This window comes from Nycticebus coucang, chromosome 7, assembly GCF_027406575.1.
Source record: "Nycticebus coucang isolate mNycCou1 chromosome 7, mNycCou1.pri, whole genome shotgun sequence".
In the NCBI taxonomy this organism is placed as follows: domain Eukaryota; kingdom Metazoa; phylum Chordata; class Mammalia; order Primates; family Lorisidae; genus Nycticebus; species Nycticebus coucang.
In genome coordinates this window covers 83,512,269-83,519,341 of record NC_069786.1, presented here as the reverse complement: position 1 = coordinate 83,519,341, position 7,073 = coordinate 83,512,269, and positions in this window count along the sequence as shown.

Below are 7,073 nucleotides of genomic sequence, written 5' to 3'. Positions count from 1 at the left end.
CTTTTTAGTGCCCTTATAAAGACAAATTTTGAGTTTTTGTTCTGTGAAGAAGTTTATTGGTAATTGTTATTACAAAGCCACTGAATTAAAAGTGACAAATATGGGGAAGTTAGAATCTAAAATCTCATATTGCAATAGTGGCTGCAGGTGCTTGGTACCTAGCTCCTTTCTGCCTGTGTCCGATTTTTCCTTTTGTTTTTTCCGGAAGCTTAATACAGGTAGAGAACAAAGATCCTTCCTTGCCTCAAATGGAAAATACACATTTCTACATCTAGTACCTGCTTTAATAGCCCTTTCACTTTATACTTTCTTGTGGTCCCCAATAGCAAATGAAAGCAGGATTGAGAATCTTACACCTTCCACTCCTGTTTTTATTGACTTTATAATTCAAACTAAAATTTCACAAAACAAAACTTAGAAGATAAAACCTAAGGTTTACAAATTGAAATTCTCTAGAAAGCAAGGATATACACTTGAGTGTCAGGATAAGTGAAATACTACAAGAAGTGAAAAACTATAGGAAATAGTGGGAACAGAGTTCAACTTGGGGTAAACGCCCACCATAAATAACAGTAGTGCCAACCCTGACTGGTTTGATTTGGTAGATAGGCTGTGAATTTGATATTGAAACAGAAATTATTGGCGGGGCCTGGTAGTTCATACCTGTAATCTTAGCACTCTGGGAGGCCGAGGCTGGTAGATTGCTTGAGCTCAGGGGTTTGAGGTAGTTGTGAGCTAGGATGCCACGGGACACAGGACAACAGAATGAGAGTCTATCGCAAAGAAAAAAAAAATTATTGTTAGCCAGCACCCAAAGTCCTTCCTGTGTGTGTGGTTGGAGGCCAGGTAGGAGATTACCCATTAAATTAAAATTTCCACTTTAAAAACAAAGAAGCAAGTTTTTCCCCCTTTCTCATCCCACAGAGCCAGATCCTCGGTAAATAATTTAAGATTGAGCGGGTAGATTGTCCCTTCCATTTCCCCACTGTGCCTAGGGTTTATAACCTCAAAAAAGAGAAGAGTACAGGAATCTTTCAGGTAATTAGAAGAACACGTATACAGTATTGTAAGTACAGTGGTGGCAGGCCAGTGGCAGGATCCATACTAATCCTTAGTTTCACTCTTTACTATTTTCTCTGGTTTATGTTTTCCAAGCCTGATTTCCCAGCCTTACTATGCATTCTGTGAACAGTCTTTACAATAAATTTATTTTCTACTTAAGTTAAAATTGATTTTAGTTTTTTGTAACCAAGAACTCTGTTATGGGCTTAATTGTGTTCCCTTGGAATTCATGTTTGAGTCCTAGGCCCTATTACCTCACATTGTGATTATATTTGGAGATGGGGGGGGGCCTTTTAAGAGGTGATTAAGTTAAAAGGAGGCCGTTTATGTGGGCTGTAATCCAATCTGAGTAGTGGCCTTACAAGAAGAGGGAATTAGGACACACAAAGAGACCCTAAAGATGTGTGTACAGAGGAAAGAGACATCGCTAGAAGGAGACAGAGAGAAGCCTCAGAAGAGACCATCCCTGCTGACACCTTGATCTTGGACTTCTAGCCTCCAGAATTATGAGAAAATAAGTTTTGATGTTTAAGCCACCCAATCTGTGGTATTTTGCTTTATATGGCAGGCCTAGCAAACTAATATAAACTGACAGATAAAGGACGAAACTATGCTATTGGGTAGTGGGCAGAGGCAAGACTACTAGTTTGTCTAAATAAATTCTTGTCATAAATAGGAGACTAATTTGGCCATATAAATTGCTGATCCATTTCATGGGTTGAGGCAGTACATATTAGTATTTTGATTTAAGTATTGAATGTTTAAAAATTCTTATGACATGTGGGCAGTCTTCTTTAAGACACCTTTTCCCCTCCAAAATACACTATTATAGGCTAGGTGCCTATAGCTCAGAGGCTAGGGTGGCAGCCACATACACTAGAGCTGGCAGGTTCAAATCTAGCCCGGGCCTGCCAAACAACAATGACAACTACAACCAATAAATAGCCAGGCATTGTGGCAGGCGCCTGTAGTCCCAGTTACTTGGGAGGCTGAGGCAAGAGAATCGCTTAAGCCCAAGAGTTGAAGGTTAATGTGAGCTGTGACAGCATGGCACTCTACCTAGGGTGAGACTCTGTCTCAAAAAAAAAAAAAAATACAGTATTTAAAAATTTGCAAATATTTCAGTAGAGCATGTAAAATCTCTTTTACCTTGTCAGTTTGAATTTCAATACTATAAACTTTCACTTCAACCTACACTGACAAAATTTTTTCAAGTGGGTGACTTAAATGGGTAATTCTATTTGAAGTATTTCTTGGTTCCCTTTTGATAATAGTTATTATGGCATTTGTCAAGAAATCAAGATGTACAATTTCCAAATTTTTTTTTGCTTCATTGAAGCTAAAATCATTTCCATCATTTCAATCAGCCACGTCATTTCTCTAGTAATAGTTTTATAAGAGTTTCTCATGTCTTTTTGTATTCAATACAGGGGTTCCATGCATCCTCAGCCTGATAACCTTTTTATCTTCTGTTAGTTTTTACCTCTCATTTAGGCCAACTTTTCCTATTCCCCATTTTCTCACTCCACACATTTACTCTCTTGTGCTTTAAAACTTTTTGTAGTTCTGTACACATCTAAGAATCATCATTAGAAATTCAGAGTCAGGGAATAAGAGAAGATGGTGGCCGAGTAACAGCTTCCTTGCATCTGGGTGCCGTGAGTCCGGGGAGATAGGACTCCAGGCATCTCTGGCTGGTGGGATCTGCCTATCATTACCCCTGCGAGGATACAGAGAGTCAGAGAGACACTTCTGGACCCCAAGAGGAGGACTAAAACAGTGGAAAACCGGCAAGTGGTCGCGTGTGTTCAATCGGTCTAAATCTGACAGCAACTGTAAGTTCAGTAGCAGCGAGACTGCAAAATGGAAAGGCCTTACCTGTGAACTGTTTTGGTGTCTTTGGACTTGGCACTCAGTTGAGCTGCCTTGGGGAGAGGCTGAGTGGGAATGCGGAGAACTTTGGCCGTTGTCTACGGCCCCAGTCTGAGCCGCTGAGCCACACGGAGCTAATAGTGTTTGGCTGTGGGCCACAGGGAGCCATTGTGAGTGATCTGCCCTGGCAAGCTCCGCCCTCAGGGTCGCAGAGCTAGAATCGGGTGGGAGCTGGTAACCCAGCACCGAGTAGCCTAAGGGTGGGGTCTGAGCCGCCTTGCAGCCCTAACCCTCAGGGGCAGAGTGAGACCGGTTTTGGCATACTGGGTAAGTGGATAGCCACTTCAGCAGTGATTCCAGCGACAAGCACTTTCCTGGGAAGGCTACTGCTCAGCAAGTTTACAAGTTCAACGTGCCTTTTAAGTGGGCTGAAGAGAGATTTAGGGTGTCTACCTGCTGGGGTTTGAGAAATCAGCAGCCTCCCATCGCATCAGTACTGTGATTAACATCTCATACCCCAGAAGACCACGTGTTGCCCAGACAATATTCAACAACATATACATACTGCTTTGTTTTTGGTTGTGTTTTGCTTTGTTTTGTTTTTGTTTTTTTTTTGGATTGGTTGTTTTTTTGTTTATTTTGATGTTGTTGATGCTGTTTTGTTTTTTAATCTCAACCTTTTCCGTACAGATCTTTTTTCTTTCTCAATTTTTCTAGTTCAATTATAATTTCCCATTGCTGCCTTTTTTAATAACTAGAACTTCATTTTTGCTAGTGTTTCTACCACTATTCTTTGGTTTTTCACCCAATTTTATCCCGAAAAGTTTTCTGTTTGCTTGTTTTGGTTTGATTTATAGCATTTTTGTCTTTCCTCTCTACTTGGTGGAGGTGGGGTACTGTGTCTGATCAGGTTAGCAAAGAGCTGCTGACCTCAAGGGAACCACCCAACTGGGCACCCCCAGAAGGTGGTTTTTCTTTTTAAGGTTGTGTGAAAGTACTTTACTGTACACCTATATTGCTCTGTCCCCCTATTTCTGTGCCTCTCTTCTTTTTGTCAATATTCCTTTTACCCATCCCCTCTCCTTTCTCTATTTTTTTTTTTTCTTTTCACTGGGTCCTCCTTTCTTTCATCCCTTTCTTGCTCTTCAACCTTCTCGCCCTTCTGGTCCTGTACCAAAAGGACTCATCTAACCCTTAGTCCACAGGCACGAGAACTTAAGGAGCAAGAGGAAGTGAAAGGAAAATTAGGGCAAGGAAACAGATAAAAGAAATCACTCATGAGGAAGAATCAGCAGAAAACTCCAGGCAACATGAAGAACCAGTCCAGAACAACCCCGCCAAGGGACCATGAGGTAGCTACTGCAGAGGATTCCACCTGTAAAGAAATGTTAGGAATGACAGAAAGGGAATTTAAAATACACATGATGAAAACAATGAAAGAAATGATGGAAATAATGAAGGAAACTGCTAATAAAGTGGAAAATAACCAAAAGGAAATACATAAACAGAATCAAATAAGAGATGAATGATATGAAGAATATAAAAAGGATATAGCAGAGCTGAAGGAACTGAAACAGTAAATTAGGGAACTTTAAGATGCAATGGAAAGTATCAGCAACAGGTTAGACCATGCAGAAGAAAGAATTTCAGAGGTAGAAGACAAAGTTCTTGAGAAAACTCAGATAGTAAAAGAGGCAGAAAAGAAGACAGAAAAAGCAGAACGTTCACTGTCAGAATTGTGGGACTTTATGAAGCGTTCCAACATACGAGTTATAGGAATCCCAGAAGGGGAAGAAGAATGCCCCAGAGGAAGGGAAGCCATACTAGAGAATATTATAAAAGAAAATTTCCCAAATATCACCAAAGATTCTGACACACTGCTTTCAGAGGGATATCGGACCCCAGGTCGCCTCAACTCTAACTGAGCTTCTCCAAGACACATTGTGATGAACCTGTCCAAAGTCAAGACAAAAGAAAAGATTCTGCAAGCTGCCAGGAGTAAGCGCCAGTTGACCTACAGGGGAAAATCCATCAGAGTGACTGCAGACTTCTCTAATGAAACTTTCTAAGCAAGAAGACAATGGTCATCTACCTTTAAAAACAGAACAATTTCCAGCCCAGAATTCTGTACTCTGCTAAGCTAAGCTTAAAAATTGACAGAAAAATCAAATCATTTACGGATATACAAACATTGAGAAAATTCGCCACAACAAGACCAGCTCTACAGGAAAACTTTAACCTGTTCTGCACACTGACCAGCACAATGGATCAGCAGCAAAGTAAGAACTCAGAAATTAAAGGACAGAACCTAACCTCCACACTGATGCAAAAGATAAAACTAAGCAATGGACTCTCACAAAATAAGATCGATAGAATGCTACCACACTTATTAATTATCTCAATACATGTTAATGGCTTGAATTCCCCACTGAAGAGACATAGATAGGCTGACTGGATTAAAAAACACAAGCCATCCATTTGCTGTCTGCAAGAAACACACCTGGCTTCAAAAGACAAATTAAAGCTCTGAGTCAAGGGTTGGAAGACAATTTTTCAGGCAAATGGCATTCAGAATAAAAGAGGAGTTGCAATCTTATTTTCAGATACATGTGGATTTAAACGAACTAAAGTCAAAAAATACAAAGATGGTCACTTTATATTGGTCAAGGGAAAAATACAATAAGAAGATGTTTCAATTCTAAATATTTATGCACCCAATTTAAATGCTCCCAGATTCTTGAAAAAGACCTCACTCAGTCTGAGCAATATGATATCCGATAATACCATAATAACAGGGTACTTTAAACACTCCTCTTACATAGCTGGACAGATACTCTAGACAGATATTAAACAAAGATATAAGAGATTTAAATGAGACACTAGAACAACTGTGCTTGATAGATGCATATTGAACACTCCATCCCAAAGATAAAGAATATACATTCTTCTCATCACCCCATGGAACATTCTCCAAAATTGATCATATCCTGGGACACAAAACAAATATCAACAGAATCAAAAGAATTGAAATTTTACCTTGTATCTTCTCAGACCATAAGGCACTAAAGGTGGAACTCAACTCTAACAAAAATGCTCGATCCCACCCAAAGGCATGGAAATTAAACAATCTTCTGTTGAATAACAGATGGGTGCAGGAAGAAATAACACAGGAAATCAGGAACTTCCTTGAGCATAACAACAATGAAGACACAAGCTACCAAAACCTGTGGGATACTGCAAAAGCAGTTTTGAGAGGAAAATTCATTGCTTTAGATGCCTATATTCGAAAAACAGAAAGAGAGCGCATCAACAATCTCACAAGCCATCTTATGGAATTGGAAAAAGGAGAACAATTGAAGCCTAAACCCAGTAGAAGAAAAGAAATATCCAAAATCAAATCAGAGATCAATGAAATTGAAAACAAAAGAATCATTCAGAAAATTAATGAATCAAGGAGTTGGTTTTTTGAAAAAATAAATAAAGTAGATAAACCATTGGCCAGACTAATGAGAAATAGAAAAGTAAAATCTCTAGTAACCTCAATCAGAAATGATAAAGGGGAAATAACAACTGATCCCACAGAGATACAAGAGATCATCTCTGAATACTACCAGAAACTCTATGCCCAGAAATTTGACAATGTGAAGGAAATGGATAAATATTTGGAATCACACCCTCTCCCTAGACTCAGCCAGGAAGAAATAGAGCTCCTGAACAGACCAATTTCAAGCACTGAGATCAAAGAAACAATAAAAAATCTTCCAACCAAAAAATGCCCTGGTCCAGATGGCTTCACTCCAGAATTCTATCAGACCTTCAAGGAAGAGCTTATTCCTGTACTGCAGAAATTATTCCAAAAAATTGAGGAAGAAGGAATCTTCCCCAACACATTCTATGAAGCAAACATCACCCTGATACCAAAACCAGGAAAAGACCTAAACAAAAAGGAGAATTTCAGACCAATCTCACTCATGAATATAGATGCAAAAATTCTCAACAAAACCTGGCTTATTGTACCCTCAATGAATCCCCAACAATAAAAAAAAAAAAATTCTCAACAAAATCCTAGCCAATAGATTACAGCTTATCATCAAAAAAGTCATTCATCATGATCAAGTAGGCTTCATCCCAGGGATGCA